The sequence below is a fragment of the Sapajus apella genome, unplaced genomic scaffold (assembly GCF_009761245.1).
Source record: "Sapajus apella isolate SASKATOON/1434 unplaced genomic scaffold, GSC_monkey_1.0 scaffold4, whole genome shotgun sequence".
Classification (NCBI taxonomy): Eukaryota; Metazoa; Chordata; class Mammalia; order Primates; family Cebidae; genus Sapajus; species Sapajus apella.
Window position 1 is genome coordinate 37,898,110 of NW_022436944.1, and position 16,110 is coordinate 37,914,219.

Consider the following 16,110-nt stretch of genomic DNA (forward strand, 5'->3'; position numbering starts at 1 on the left):
TGTATGGTCCTGGTCTACTCTACTGAACCATTTACGTTTTTAGTTTGCTGCAGACACAAACCCCAACTAGCTGAGTCTAGAACTGTACTGAGGCCAGAGTTTGCTAGTCTCTTAAAAAGAAAGGGCCAATCTATGGCCTGTGTTTTGCCTTACAAGTGGCTACCAATTGGGGTGCTGACAGCCCAGGGTGGACAAGGGGCACAAGGAATGCAATGCTTCTTTGCTTAAAAACATCTCTTCCATTTACTCTATGCATTAGTTTAATTTGGATTAGCCACCACTTCCTTTGAAATACAAAAGCCATTGGGAGCTTTAATACCCAGCAGTCATTCATACCTAAATAGATTTATTTTCTTTTGCACAGGAAAGTAAACTGGGAAGGAAGAACTTCATAAGACACACTTCACGAGATGCAGGCACAGCCTGTTGGCGACGAGGTGTTGAACAGCTGGTAGAAAGTATCAGCTTAAAGAGGACCTCTTTCTCAAAACATTTTATTGCTCTAGCAGGAACTTTACTTTAATAAAGACTATGATGAGACTGGGGTCCTCCAAGTTGTATAGTTAATGGGAAGTCCTAAGAGTGTAGCAGTCCAGGGCACTTGCTGGGCGAATACGCAGGGATATAAAAACACAAATTTCCAAGTTTGCAATTTTTGCTTAGGGCTCTAGTGGTAGCCACTGAAGAGCATCTTGAATACCTAAAACCCAAGTCGATCTTGATTCTGTTTGTCTCATTATAAACACATGGAAAAAGACAACTTTGAATCATTTAAAACTTCTTTTTCAAAGGGATGGTTATATAAAAGCCAAATATGTGAGATAAAAGAGGACTCCTCTGGTTGAAGTAGGCTGAGATACCAAGAACCTCGTCCATTTGGAAGTTTGAAATCCAGTGTATTATCCTTTTAGAGTTTGCTTAATCTTAAAACATTTCTAAACCCTTCAACTATCACTCAGACTTTATAAATAGAAATCGAATCACTTGGAGGCAAAAGGGTGGCTTGTCATTTATTCTTCACTATATTACATAATTACAGATAAAAGAAAGAGCCAAGAATCAAGCTTCTAAAATTGTGGGAACTGACTTTACATTTTTATCTTAGCTTCTCATCCTCCACACTCCTCCCAACTAACAATGCTTTAGACATTGACAGCTTTAGTTATTTGTTTTCATTAAATTGGTCCTCTGTAATAAAAATGCTTGACTAATTGCCTTGAGGTTTTATGAAACCAGTCAGTTAGTATAATTGTTATGTGTAAATAAGACACTGAAGAGAAACGTTTATTATATTAACTTTTATGTGTGTGTTGTGCCTTCCATTATGGAAGGGCGTAGGGCAGGGAGAAGTGGAATGCTGAAATGGACACACCTGGGTTCAAATCCTATTTTTCTCAGTTATTAGCTGTATAATCTTGGACAAGTTACTTAATTTCTTGGTTTATTCAACCCCACCTGGAAGGATTGGGGAAGAACAAAATGAGAATATATAGAGAACACAGCATCTGGCACAGAGCAGGCACTCAATAAAGGTAATTACTCTTTCTTTTAAAAAATTGGTTATAATCAAATTAAGACAGTGAAATTGGATTTTAAATACAAAGTTTTATGATTCACTGTTGGAAAACATTAGTTTCTGGTTTAAAAACATTATGTAGCTTAGCCCAGAAAGATTAATTAAAGCCAAGAGCCCATCACATCTTCAACTCTAGATAGCAAATTAATGTGCAAGGCAAGAAATTGATAGAGGATGATGAAGTTGGGCCACATGCAGGCTACAGTGTGTAACATCAATCACACTTGGTGTGCTATAGGAAAGGACCAGAAGATGAGGGCCACTCTATCAGAAGAGAAAAATAACTAGCATCAAATCCCTTCGTGTTGATTATAATATGCCAGACACTGAGCTTTGCTGTATTAACACATTTACTCTTCACACAGACCTCTGAGGTAGATTCCCTCATTATCTCCTAAATGAAATATGGTCTACTCCTCTGTGGGCCACATCCTCTGGAAGTGCATGCTAAGGTTTAGATAGCTCTTTGAGAACCAAAGTCACTTGCCCGCTACTCTCATTTCTTCCCTGTGTACACATTTCTTCCTGTGCTTCATTACTATGGTCCTTCCCATGAATAATCCCCTTTTTCCATCTCCTTTAACTGAGATTCACCAGTTGTAATGCTGAGTCCTAATGTCAAATTACTTATTAAATTGTTTTCCTACAAAAACATTCAGATATGATTGGCTGTGTTGTTTGTTTGCTGAATGATTGTTTGACTAAATAATCTAAAGAAATAGTTTTTTGAATTTGCTTTTTAATAAGTGATATTTCTACTGCCATTCTGCCCCAAATAGTTGATGCATCATTATACTTCTATTTAAATGCTATATATCTCAGTTGTTTAAATTTAATATGTCAATTTTATTAAATGATTCAATGTCTTCCTATTTCTTTTTTAAAAAGAGGACAAACTTTCATAGTTTATTATTTGTTCGCATATTAACTTATTTAAAAATGATGTTCATTTGTATTGTGTGAGGCCTTGTATAAAATACAATACTGACTAAAACATGGCCTCTGACTTCTAAAAGTTTAGAGGATGGTCAAACCTGCACAGAAAGCCAAGAGAGGTATAAGATTAAGTTCTGTAGAAGAGACATGAGAGAGGATTTCTCACAATTCTGGAAAGAGAAGGTGATTTCAATTTGTGTATGTGGAAAGGTAAGGAGGTTTTCTAGTATTTTTGAGGGATCTTGAAGAAGGAGGGTCTTGGCTTAGACAAAATAATAAGGAAAGATGTTTTAGGAGTCAGGAAAGTATGGCATCTGGGCAGCAAGGCAGTCACTGAGCTGAGCCAGAACATGGGGATAGTAGGAGCTGAGGTTCAGCAGAAAGCCTTCCCTTCCTTTTCTGTTCATCCCTGTTGCATTTTCACTTCATATACTTATGTTCTGGGGGTTGGGGTTTCACATGCAGACTGCTGTGGCCACTGCCCCCAACACACACCATGATGACAGATGATTATACAGGCTGCAGTGGTGTTTCTGCCCATGGATTAATTCAAACTCCAGGGGAATAGTGAGGCAGGAATGGCAGTGAGGTGGAATTCTGCTTAGCTTCTAAGTGGGTGTCCTCAGATCACAAGAGAAGCAGACAAGGGAACCAACACTAACTGTAGGCAGCAGGAACAGGCTAAATATAGCAACCAGAAGACAGGAAAGACGCCCAGTCTTTCTCGAGCAGATGGGTGAACAAGAAGTGGGAAGTAAAGGAAATGGAAAGTCTCGAGGAGAAAAAGTGGAAAGGCCACGGATGTTCAGAGGAAGCTGTGGTGTATACAAGGGCAAAACACATACACGGTGTGAATGAAATCCAAGTCAGAAGCATATGGTATCAGCAGAGGAAGATACCACCAGAAAAAATGGAAGAAGAGCACAAAGACGACTTTTTAAGACTATTATAATAAGTGGCATGAGGTGTGAAGCTGTACAGCCATACTGGTGAACAAGCTGGAATATAAATCACAAGCTTTAAAATCAGTATATACTAGGCTTGACACTTACCTTCTCTGGGATTCTGACCAGATAACAAAGTCCTCTGAGCCTCAGTTTCCTGTTTACAAAATGGTGATAATAATAGTTTCTACCTCATGTGCTTGTTGGAAAACTGAATTATATGAGGTTTTCCAGATTAAATACTTTGCACAGTGCTTAGTATATGGTAAACACTCAGTAAATGTAAATTTTGTTGTCTCTGAATTTTAATACAATCCTAGAAAGTTATTTCAAAGAATTATGAATGCATGTAAAAATAATTCCCAGGATATTTATCACACATTCAATAGCAACATACACACATATCGGCATATGCACCCCAAAGAAATCCATCCTAAATGTCTAATGATGGGTGATTTGGGTAACTTGTGGAATATTTATAAACGGTATACTATGCAAATTTTATTATTTATTTTTTTTGAGTCAGAGTCTTGCTTTGTCACCCAGGCTGGAGTGCAGTGGTGTGATCTTGGCTCACTGCAACCTCTGCCTCCTGGGTTCAAGCAATTCTCCTGCCTCAGCCTCCCAAGTAGCTGGGATTACAGGCGCCCGCTACCACACCCAGCTAAGTTTTTAAAAAAATACATTTTTAGTAGAGACGGGGTTTTACCATGTTGGTCAGCTGGTCATGAATTCCTGACCTCAAGTGATCTGCCTGCCTCAGCCTCTCAAAGTGCTGGGATTACAGGCATGAGCCACCGGGCTCAACTTATGCAACCTTTAAAAATATCTTTATAGGAGAACATTTAACAATAACATATCACATACTAATTGGGAAAACAGGTTACAAAGTAGTAGGTAAAGAAGGATTCTGATTTAAAAAAAAAAAAAATATATATATATATATATATATATGTATATGAATAGAAAAAAATAATGGAAAGATAGTCACCAAATAAGTTTATATTGGTTTTCTCAAAATAGTGGAATTATGGGTGATATTTTTCTCTCCTTTTTGCTAATTTTCTGTGGATTTTCTACATTAAAATTGGATATTTTTGCAATAAGAAAATCAAATAATGCAAATAACATAATAGAGAAGAAAAAAGTGAAAGGTGATTGCTCAGGAGAAAAAAAGAGGTAACCGATTCTGAACCAAGCCCCAAATAACATTCTATACTCAAAACAAATCTGGACTCTAAATCACACTAAATACTAAGAAAAACTTCTATCAAATAAGTTGTAAAAAAGGTAAATAATTAGCACGTTTTGTCCCATGTGCAAACCCTGAGTAGTACAGTAGTATTATGGTAAAAGGCTTCCTTCTATGTGATTAAAGTGAGAATGTCAGTGGCTGCTGCTCTTTATGGGTTGCCTAGAAATAAAGTGATTCTTAAAGATATTTTAAAAATAAAGATGCTTACAAATTCCCCAGTAAATAACAGTTCCCATTTTTGGACAGGATGTAAACAAACAAGTTAAATGGAAATGGCCTTTAGACAGTTTGAACTGAAATTTAAAGCTCAAGATGTCAAATTTATGCTATCAAACTATATCGTTTCAGAACTGGAAATGTGTTTGGAGATCATTTATTTCAATCCTTTCTTGTTTACAAGTAAAGTAACTTTTTCTGGCTAGGTAGCTGGCCAGTAGCAGAAATCCCATTAGTAGGCTTCCTTGTTTTTCAGCCACTGAAACACTGTGGTGTCCCACCACTGACATAACATGCCAGGGGACACTGGAGTTGTCCTGAGAGGATGGGTTTTCCAAATAATCACTGAGCCCTTTTCCTTCTACCCCACATCGTCCTGTACTAGCAGTGCTCCTTCCTTACTATTGAAGGCTACAGCAAAGCCACTAAAACCTAAACTCAACAGGATTTTGTATCACTTTTCACTCCTTTAGTTTCCTTCAGAACTTGGATAAAACCCTTACATTAAAAATATCAAATCCTTATAAAGTTAAAAATTGCCTGTGATAAAATTGGGGTGGCTAGGTGAGGCATGAGTCAGGCTTTGCCAGCCCCTCTGGCTCTAACAGATAGAGATCATTCCAATCCCTTCTCTGCCGCAGCCCAAGAAGGGCTGCAGGGATAGACCCACAAGGTCAGGTATAAGGAGAAACCTTTATTTTTCCCCGCAAAAAATTTCTCTACCAAATTGCTATGTGGCTTATAGCATATCCCTGGAATTGACAAATTATATATCAACTCCACATTCTCTTCATTGGTTTATATGTGAAGAGTTCCAAATCTTTTTGGAGTCAGGTGTTGGCAGGTTAAAATAATTAATTCAGATCACATGCTTGCCGTGGGTGCGACATATGGGGTATGGATTACAAATATTTTAAAAATAGTGCATGGAAGGTTCGCAAAATTAAGGGAAAGAAATTTCCCTTTATATTCAGCTGTTGCTTGTAAGTTTTATTTAGGGAGTACAAAAGACCTTCATTTCTCACCCCTTTTTATTTTTCAGCTCTACCTGATAAGGCAGAAATTCTTCATTGCCCAGTTATGACTAATAACTTTTTTTGTAGATGGTGCTAACCACAAACACTATATCCCTCAGTTTTCTTATGTGTAAAATGGGAAGGAATTCTAGCAGTGACCTTATAGCATTGCTTGGGGATTAAACTAGCTAATACATGTAAAATGCTTAGAACAGAGGACAGACTTATAGAAGGTGTCCTATAACTATTAGCACTTAGCCACAATTTACAAGAAGAACATGCTCACACTAGGATATATTTGAAGCTTGCTTTATATGTAGGAAATCTCATTCCTGAGTTGGTATTCAATTAATGTTATTAATGTCAATTCTTTTCAATCTTTAATATGAACAAAAATCACCTGGGGATCTTGTTAAAATGCAGAGTCTGACTGAGTAGGTTTGGGGTGGGGCCTAATATTCTGCATTTCTAACAGTCTCCCAGGGGACGGGATCCAGCTGGTCCATGGACCACAATTTGGATGGCAAGGATTTAAATAACTCATCTCATGCCCTCCTCCTATTAATATTTACTTCTAAATACATCTTGCCATCATTCTAGGAAGGTTGTGAAGTACTTTACTATCTATCTGATCTAAGGCAATTTTAACAGATGGCTGCATGGTTAGATGCATATTTGGTGACAGTCCAAAAGACCTCTTCTCAACATGGAGTAGGATGCAGCAGGGAAAGAATCAGGGTGACAAGCTTCCAGGAGAGCTTTCCAACCTCCTTGAGTTAGTTTTGTATAGAGCAGCTCTATTATTCTATTTACAGCGAATTCTTAGAACATTAGATATCAGTTTATTCCACTGTAAACACAAACATTTATAAAATTGCTCCTTAAAAAACACAAGTGAAATATGAATTAATTTTGTTGGATTACGCATGCTCTCTTCTGTGACTTTTGACAAACATAGGCTGTGTATTAAGTAACAGAGAATAAAATATGCTTTTGAAACATAAAATGCAATGAAAAGCAAATGGCAAAAATACTTCCATAATTCATAGTATTTAAATTCATCCCTGATTTTCTGAAGATATCTTTAGAAAAATCATAAGCAATATTTAAGAACTTTTAGCCTTTAGAAACATGCTTTTATACCTACTGCCATTTTAATATTATGAGCTATTTTAATCTAATTTTGCTTTCCTAGAAGTTGCCTACAAAAAATAATGAACAGAAAAGACAAGAATGGTGCCAAAAAAACAGGTTCATGTGCTGCAAATTCTAAAGTAAAGTAAAGTAAATAAGCTTACAATCTGGAATAAATATACTAGATGTTGAAATAAAACCTTTAATTAGGACCAACTTCACATAGGTATAACCAGAGGAAGGATAAAACCTCACTTGCAGAGTTACAAACCTCATTATTTGCAGAAGTCCTGTAACTGAAGTTTTAAATAATTATATGCATATGGTATGTCTTAGCCCTGTAAAAATTCAAACAGTATAAAAGTGTCACACATATTTATTAAGGCAACTGCCTGTCTTTTGAACACTTTAACTGGGAAAAAAGGTGTCTCCTAGAAGGGCTTATGTATGGGAGTCTAATTAAATGGTATTAGTGGAGAAATGCTCCCATCTTTTGGGCTTTTATGCTGTCATTTCTGTGTTGTGTTTTTATAATTAGACAACCTGACCAATCATTTGGAAACTTACATAGTTTTCTCCTCCACCAGGACAATAAGCACAGATGTTACTCTACTTAACAAGGGTTTTCCCTCTCACCACTTACACGTGATAAGACCAACTGATGAAACCAGCCAGCCGGCACCAGGGCCTCCAGCTGAGTTTCTCATAGTAATGCTGGCTGGGCAAAACCATCTGCGTGCTCTCCCTTGCTGTTCCTGGCACCAAGGGTAGGCATCTGCACAATGGCTGACCCAGATAGAAGGGCCTGAGCCAAGATTGTTTTTCTTATGACAAAGCTAATTGATCTGTGTGAGGATAAAATGCACACACTTGCACAACTTATTCTCTGGGCTAAATGACCTCTACAATGTCCCAATAGAGACAAACAAAAAACTGTACCCTGCAGCAAATCTGACCTGAGGATCAAGCACAGTTTAAGAACTACTTTAAGTTAGAATTGGTAGAAGCAAGTAAGTGTTGGAACAGCCTTGATATTTAACATAAACACAATCACTCTGAGACTTTGGGAAAGAAAAACAGGTGAGAAGGAAAAAATTCTATAAATTATCTGGTTTATTCATATGCCTATCACACTTTTGCTAATTCATCCCTTAAGTTATACGCTGTCTCTCACTAAATACCAACAATTCCTATTAGCTTTTTTTTTGTTGTTTTTTTTTGTTTTTTTTTTTTTGAAAGAATCACTGTTATAATAACTTTAATTTATCTTGCATTTTACAGAAGTCTATGAACGATTTTAAAAAAAACAAATGGTTGGTAAACGGCCGCTGAGAAGTAAGGCAACTTTTCAGGCTCTAGAGGACGCCAGAGCAAAGCCTAAGACATCTCAATACTTGCACAACACACAAAACCCTCAACAGCATTCATTTATTCCTAAACGTTTACTGAGTGCCAGACACAATATCTGGCACAGAGGACACAGTGACAAGTGCCTGCAAGAGCCTTATAAGTAAACACAAGTAGTTCTCTGACATTCAAAACAGGGGAAGCATTTGCAGATTATGTAGGACACCCTCCATCTCAAGATGCTGCTGCTTTAGGTTTGGGTAGGGGCTCTGAAATCTGCAGCTTAACCAGGGCCCCAGCTATTTATTGCAAGTGCTGAAAGCTCCTAGCAGAGAAGGCTCCACGGGACGCAAGGGGCTTGGGCTGACACTGGAAGGAAAGGAACTCTATCAGTTTTGTGGCTACATGAATCACTCTGGTCAGAAGAGACAGTGAAGGAAAACAACACAGAAGTATGAGAAAGCATGCTTGCTTTGAGGGAAGTGAAACAGCTGTGCATTCCTGAGGGGCTGCAGAGGAGTAGAAGGGAGGATTGACGATAAGGCTGAACAGGGTGAGACTGTAAAGGGCCCTACAGGCCATACCTCAAAATTGAGGGATTTATTTTAGGGAGAAGGGACCCCTGCAGAATTCTAATGTGGAATCAAACCGTATGAGTCAGACATCACAATGCACACACTGGTGTGAAATACTTTGGGTACATGTTGACCATTAACAAAATGGATTAACTAAAATTTCTAATTAACATGGAACTGTTTGTTACTTGAGAACAAAAAAATTATGTAGAGTATAACCTTTCTATATTCTCATTCCTCCTAGTGCTTACTGCCAGCAATACTTCCAGGTGTACTAATTTCTGACAGATGAACAACTTGGGGCAGAAAGTTGTGAAGGGAAACAGCAGAGATGAGAAAAAGAGAGAAAGCTTTGGTAAAGGTGCCTGATATGGTTTGGATTTGTGTCCCTGTCCAAATCTCATCAGGATTTGTGTCCATGACCAAATGTCATGTTGAATCGTAGTCCCCAATGTTAGAGCAGAGGCAGTATGGGAAGTGACTGGATCATTTGGATCATGAGGGTCGATTTCCCCTTGCTGTTATTGTGATAATGAGTTCTCATGAAATTTGGTTTTTAAAAATGTGTAGCACCACCCCACCGTTCACTCTCACTTCCTCCCTCTCTGTCTGTATAAGATATGAATCCTTCCTCTTCACCTTCTTCCATAATTGTAAGTTTCCTGAGGCCTCCCCAGCCATGCTTCTTGTACAGCATCTGGAACTTTGAGCCAATTAAAACCTTTTCTCTATACATTACCTAGTCTCAGGTAGTTATTTATGGTAATATGAGAACAGACTAATACAGAAAATTGGTATTAGGAGTGTGGCATTGCTACAGATACCTGAAAATGTGGAAGTAACTTTGGAACTGGGTTAACAGGCAGAGATTGGAAGATTGGAACAGTTTGGAGAGTTCTGAAGAAAGAAGGAAAGATGAGGGAAAGTTTGGAACTTCCTGGAAACTTGTTAAACTGTTGTGACCAAAATGCGACATGGGCAATGAAGTCCAGGCTGAGGCGGTCTCATATGAAGATGAGAAACTTACTGGGAATTAGAGTAAAGGTCAATTTTGTTATGCAATAGTAAACACACTGGTGGCACTGTGCCCCTGCTCTAGACACCTGTGGGACTTTGAACTTGAGAGTGACAATTTAGGCTATCTGGTGGAAGAGATTGCTAAGAAGCAAAGCATTCAAAATGTGACCTGGCTGCTTCTAACAGCATATGGTCATATGCATGAGCAAAGAGATGATCTGAAAGTGGAAATTATATAACAGGGAAGCAGAGCATAAAGTTTGGAAAATGTGCAGCCTGGCCATATGGAAGAAAAGAAAAACCCATGTTCCTGGGAGGAATTCAATCTGGCTGCAGAAATTTGCATAAGTAAAGAGGAGCCGAATGTTAATAGCCAAGACAATGGGAAAAATGCCTCAAAGACATCTCAGGGACCTTTGTGGCAGCCCCTTCCATCACAGGCCTAGAGGCCGAGAAGGTAGGAATGGTTTTGTGGGCTGGGCCTAGGACCCTGCTACCCTGCATAACCTTGGGACATTACTCCTTGTATCCCAGTTGCTCCCATTCCAGCCATAGCTAAAAGGGCCTAAGATATCTCAGGCCATTGCTCCAGAGGGTGCAAGCCAAAAACCTTGGTAGCTTCCATATGGCATTAAGCCTGTGGGTGTGCAGAGAACAAGAGTTGAGGCTTGGGAGTCTCCATCTAGATTTCAGAGGATGTATGGAAGCTACTGGATGGTAGAAGTCTGCTGCAGGGCAAAGCCTTCATAGAGAACTTTTACTAGGGCAGTGCAGAGGGGAAATGTGGGGATGGAGCTTCCACACAGAGTCTCCACTGGGGCACTGTCTAGTGGAGTTGTGAAAAGTGGGCCACTTTCCTCTAGACCCCAGAATGGTAGATCCATTGACAGCTTGCAATGTGCGCCTGGAATTGCCACAGGCACTCAATGCCAGCTTGTGAAAGCAGCTGAGGGGGCTGTACCCTGTAGAGCCCCAGGAGCAGAGATGCCCAAGGCCTTGGGAGCCCACCCTTTGCATGAGTGTTGCCTGGATGTGAGACATGGGGTCAAAGGAGATTATTTTAGAGCTTTAAGATTTAATGACTGCCCTGCTGGGTTTCAGACTTACATGGGGCCTATAGCCCCTTTGTTTTTGCTGATTTCTCCCTTTTGGAATGGGCATATTTACCCAGTGCCTGTACCCTCATTGTAACTTGGAAGTAACTAGTTTTTGACGTTATAGGCTCATAGGTGGAAGACACTCGCCTGTTTCAGATGAGACTCTGGACTGTGGACTTTTGAGTTAAGGATGAAATGAGTTAAGACTTAGGACTGTTGAAAATGGAGGATTATATCTTGCAATGTGAGAAGGTCATGAAATTTGGGAGAAGCCAGGTACGGTACAGGAGAAAATGGTGTGGATTTGTGTCCCCACCCAAATCTCATCTTGAATTGTAATCTTCTGAGTTGGAGGAGGGCCTGGTGGGAATCTGATCGTGGGGTGGATTTCTCCCTTGCTGTTCTCATGATAGTGAGTGAGTTCTCACAAGATTTGGTTGTTTAAAAGTGTGTTCCACTTCCCCCCTCATTCTCTCTTCCTCCTTCTCTAGCCATTTAAGACTTGACTCCTTCTTTGATTTCTGTCATGACTGTAAATTTCCTGAGGCCCCCCCCCCACCCCTCTAGCCCCTGCCATGCTTCCTCTACAGCCTGCAGAACTGTGAGTCCATTAAGACTCTTTTCTTTATAAATTACCCAGTCTCAGGTAGTTCTTGATATCGATGTGAGAATAGACTAATATAGTGCCTAAGCCTTCAACTGACCCTCTGGGCATAGCAGCTCTAGCTATAAGGATCAGCCAAAAGGGCATTCCTTAGCCTTAAGCTTTCAGGGGCAAAGGGAAGGCCACTTGCCTGATATGGATCCTCCCTTTACCAACAGGCCTATGACAGAACCAAAGCCATTCTTTCTGCAATGAGAGCTCAATAGATTAAAAGTATAAATTCCTGGAAAAGCTTACATAGGCGTTCAAAGGATAAATAATGAGATGCCAGGGATAGGAGGTTTAAAAGCAGGAAGACACTGTAGGAGAGGGTGGTGATGCCACTAAGGGGGGAGGAGGACAACCTCACAGACTGCAATCTGGCCTCTGGCCTTGGCTGACCTCCAACTGCCCAGCACAAGTCAAAGCCCTCATTTCCTTCCCTGTCATGCACATCTGCACTTTAGGGTACAAATAACTGTCCCCAAGGCAATGTGGCACTGAAAGAATAAATAAATGTCAAGTTTCAAGAAAGGTCACTAGAAAGAAGCAAATACTATCAATGACACATTTAATTTAGTATGACTCAAACCCACAAAATATTTCTGGCCTGGGATTGTAAATATTTCTAACTGCTTCACTTGAGCTTTCCCCAAACCATTGTCTATGCCCCCTGGGCAGTATTCAGCATGGGTACAATCTGGCATCTTTGCATTTTATAGAGAGGATGGGGGTGATGTTAAGACATGAAGGAAGAAGACCCAGCATGAGGTGAGTGAGTGTTTCACTGAACCCAAAGGGCACTGTTCTGCAAAGGACATTGCAGCACTCCATTTCCTGTGATTCTGCTCTCACAGGCTTCTCAGATTTTTTTTAATTAAAAAAAAATTATTGTAGCATAAGGATGTTAAAAAGTTGGTTATAAAACCTGTTTACAAAAGCTAAATTAAAATGTCATGCTAAAACTGTTGAAAATGGAGGGTTTTTGATGATGCTCCCTTTGATGTTCACATTTCTTTGCAATGGAATTACTTGATTTGGGTGATGCAAAAAGATGGAGAAAGAAGGAAAGAACTCTCTCACAAAGATGTATAGTATACCCTTCTTGACCTTGAGTACGTCTACTGGAAGACAGATTGTAAACAAGGTTTATAAAACACTGAATGACTAAATGTGTGTTTCAAATATCCAGGTTAATTTGGTCTTAGATTAAAATTCCTCTCATGAGACTTAAACTGTTCATGTTTAAATTCATTTTATATCTATTCATTTCAATAAACTATATTAAATGGGAATATATTTTAAATGGGACTGTATTTTAATCCAGCTATCATTAACACTGATTAAACCAGAAGAAATTACATATATGTATTTTTGGTGTGAAAATCCTATAATTAGATGAATTCTAGATGCCAGTTTTCAATTCCATCCCTAAGCTTATAAAGAAATCCAATGAAGTCAGTGCTTTCCACATAATATGTTTTCCAAGGAAGTATACGTCACCGACTGAAAAGAAAATCAGATAATTAGGAAAATTCTACTCTTCTGGGAAGGTTGCTCTGCTCAATTTCTCCCTTCCAACCACCAATTTAACTCCAGTTGCCTGAAAATCCACCAGTAAAATATGACTGATTGCAGCAGAACTGGCTCTTTTCAAATGCAAATCCTTCAGGAAAGGATTAAATAAACCATTCTGGCAATTAATCCTTCAAGGGTAATTCACCTATCAAATTGTTGGCTGCCACGTCACATCCCCCAACTGCTGGTCCTTAGTCATGGGTCTCTCTTAACCTTTCTCCTTATCAGAGACTGGCTTAGAAGTGGGCATGGGATTTAATTTTGGTCAGTGATATGGGAAGGAAAGCCCACTGGGAAATTCCCAAGTAGACTTCTCTAGAAGGGATCTGCACGCACGTGTGTGTGATATAACTGGCTCCGTGTCAGCCCCTTTGAGAGAAAATGATGGGAGCAAGTTGAGGATAAAGCTACCACACTAAGGATGGGAAAATGGAAAGATAGTGATGCTACTGAACAGCTGAATTATACAACCACAGATCTATTTCAGGACTCTTCTTATGTGAAATAATAAATATCCTAATTTGAGATAATACTTTCTCTTATTTTTACCCAAAGCAACTTGATACAATTCCAGCTATTCTGGATGTGTGAGGGGATGTGAGGGAGAGAACTCCTATGGAAGGTATTGTTGACTGCCTACTCAATATCCACCACTACTACCCTGTCCTAGGAAGCTATTTTCCTAAGGGACAATATTGATTGTATTTAATGGGAGAAGAAATAATATGTCGGTGGTTCAAATCTATCTCTCACAGGAAGCTTGTCTAGACCAACACAGCCCATGGTGGTCTGTCCCCAAAACCATTTTGTTTACTGTCTTTACTGTTCATATGGCATTTAATCTTATTCTGGATCTCATGTGGATGACATATTTTAATTTAGTTTTATTACTTAACTTTTCCCTCGTCCAGTTTCACTTAAGGGACATCCTCATTGGGATTGCTCTCTTATATTTCTCAAACAGATATAATGTCTTAAATTTTAATTTATAGATCATGACCTGAAATAGGTTAGGCAGTTCTCAAGTTGTCTAGAAGTAAGAGTCTGCTTTCAAATTTGTTTTCATTTATCTGACACTTCTTGGTATTTTGTCATGATAAACAATAGATCAATGAATATTACAAAAATAAATTCCATTAGTATGACCATAGTATATGTTCAAACTATCAAAGGGCAATGATGAATGCATACAGGGGTCATAAAGACACAGGATGGTCACCCCCCTGTAGTGCTGTGAGCCTTCAGGCTGGAGAGTATCTCATTACGTACCCTGTTTTATGCAGAGATTTTCAGCTCAGACCTTTTTTTTGATTTCCTGTGGTTTAGAGAGGATTCTGAACCATGGATACTTTTGGATCTTTGGAAGTTGGTATGTATTATAATTATTACAAATCATAACAAAATATCATGCTGTTTATCAGGAAACTTATGAAAATACTTCTAGTTGGTTGGTGTGCTTAAATATTAGAACTTATTCACCTAGACAAGTCAATTTAAAGTTTTTCTTTTTTTTTCTTTATGTGTTTTTTCAGACAGGGGCTTGGCTCTGCTGCCCAAGCTGGAATGCAGTGGCACAATCATAGCTCACTGCAGACTTGAACTCTTGGGCTCCAGTGATCCTCCCACCTCAGCCTTCCTAGTAGCTGGGACTACAGGTGCATGCCACTATGCCCGGCTAATATTTTTGTTAAATTTGTTGTAGACATGAGGCTGAGAATTTTTCTTATACTCTATTTTTCGTATATTTTAACCTTAGCAAAGATATTCTTAGAAAAATGATTCAGCAACAATCATAGAACACGACTAACAGCACTAAAACAAATAAAAACTTATTTAACAGAAGAATGATCACCTAAAAATAGACTTCTAGAAAGCTAAGTACTGGATATCATTTATATTATCATGTAAAATAAAGCATAAAAAATTAAAAGTATCAAAATGTTTTATTTTCTCTTCAAGACAAAACAATACCTATCCTCAAAATAATGGTACTACTAATAATGAAGTGAGGTCCAATTTTAAAACTTTCTAATAGTTTTCACATTTCAGTAAAGAAGTATAATGATGTCTTTTATAAACATCTGGCACAAGGCTTAATTGTTACCTCTTTAAAGACTAAGCTGAATCCTGCCCTCTTTCATTATATGGCCAAATCATGGGCATTAACAGGAGCAAATGTGATACTTCTTTATCTAAAGAAGATAGCCTATGGATTACAGAAAGACTATGTATGATACATAAAAAGGCAATATTGAGAGAAAAGTTCTACAACTCACTATATGATGCTTGTCCAGGATATGTTGTCTTACCTACATAGATTTGAACAATCGTTTCTCAAAACCATTACAAGCAGATTTACCATACTCAGACTGATGGCTACTACTAGATTATCTTAGGTTTTATGTCTCTTTCTACCACTATTTTGGCAATTAACATCAACAATTTCTTGACCCTAAACCACTTGAAAAGATAAACTGAGTCTTGAAATCTGAAAGGTATTATGATATAGTTTCAGGGACAGGAGACCTAAAGCAAGAGATGACTTTGCTTTCATTTCTGGTCACTTGTTTGTATAAGAAATTTAAGTGAAAAGCTATCTTGAACTTTTTTGAGAACATGGAATATTGTTGTATCACATCACACTGGCCTGGAAATGAAAGCAAAGTAGACCCACGTATGGTAGGTACCCAGTCCATAGGCTCTGGTGTCCTGGGACCATTCTAGTGGCAGCAGGTGGCTCCATGGGAGACTGAGTCCCAGCTGTGGGCCTAAGCAT

At 38.7% G+C, this 16,110-nt stretch overlaps 1 protein-coding gene across 9 annotated transcripts in view; it reads right to left on the reverse strand.

Annotated features, from left to right (window-relative positions):
• The window catches only part of TBC1D5 (TBC1 domain family member 5), a 557,272-nt gene that overhangs the window by 29,805 nt on the left and 511,357 nt on the right, over nt 1-16,110 (reverse strand). The window lies entirely within an intron of this gene.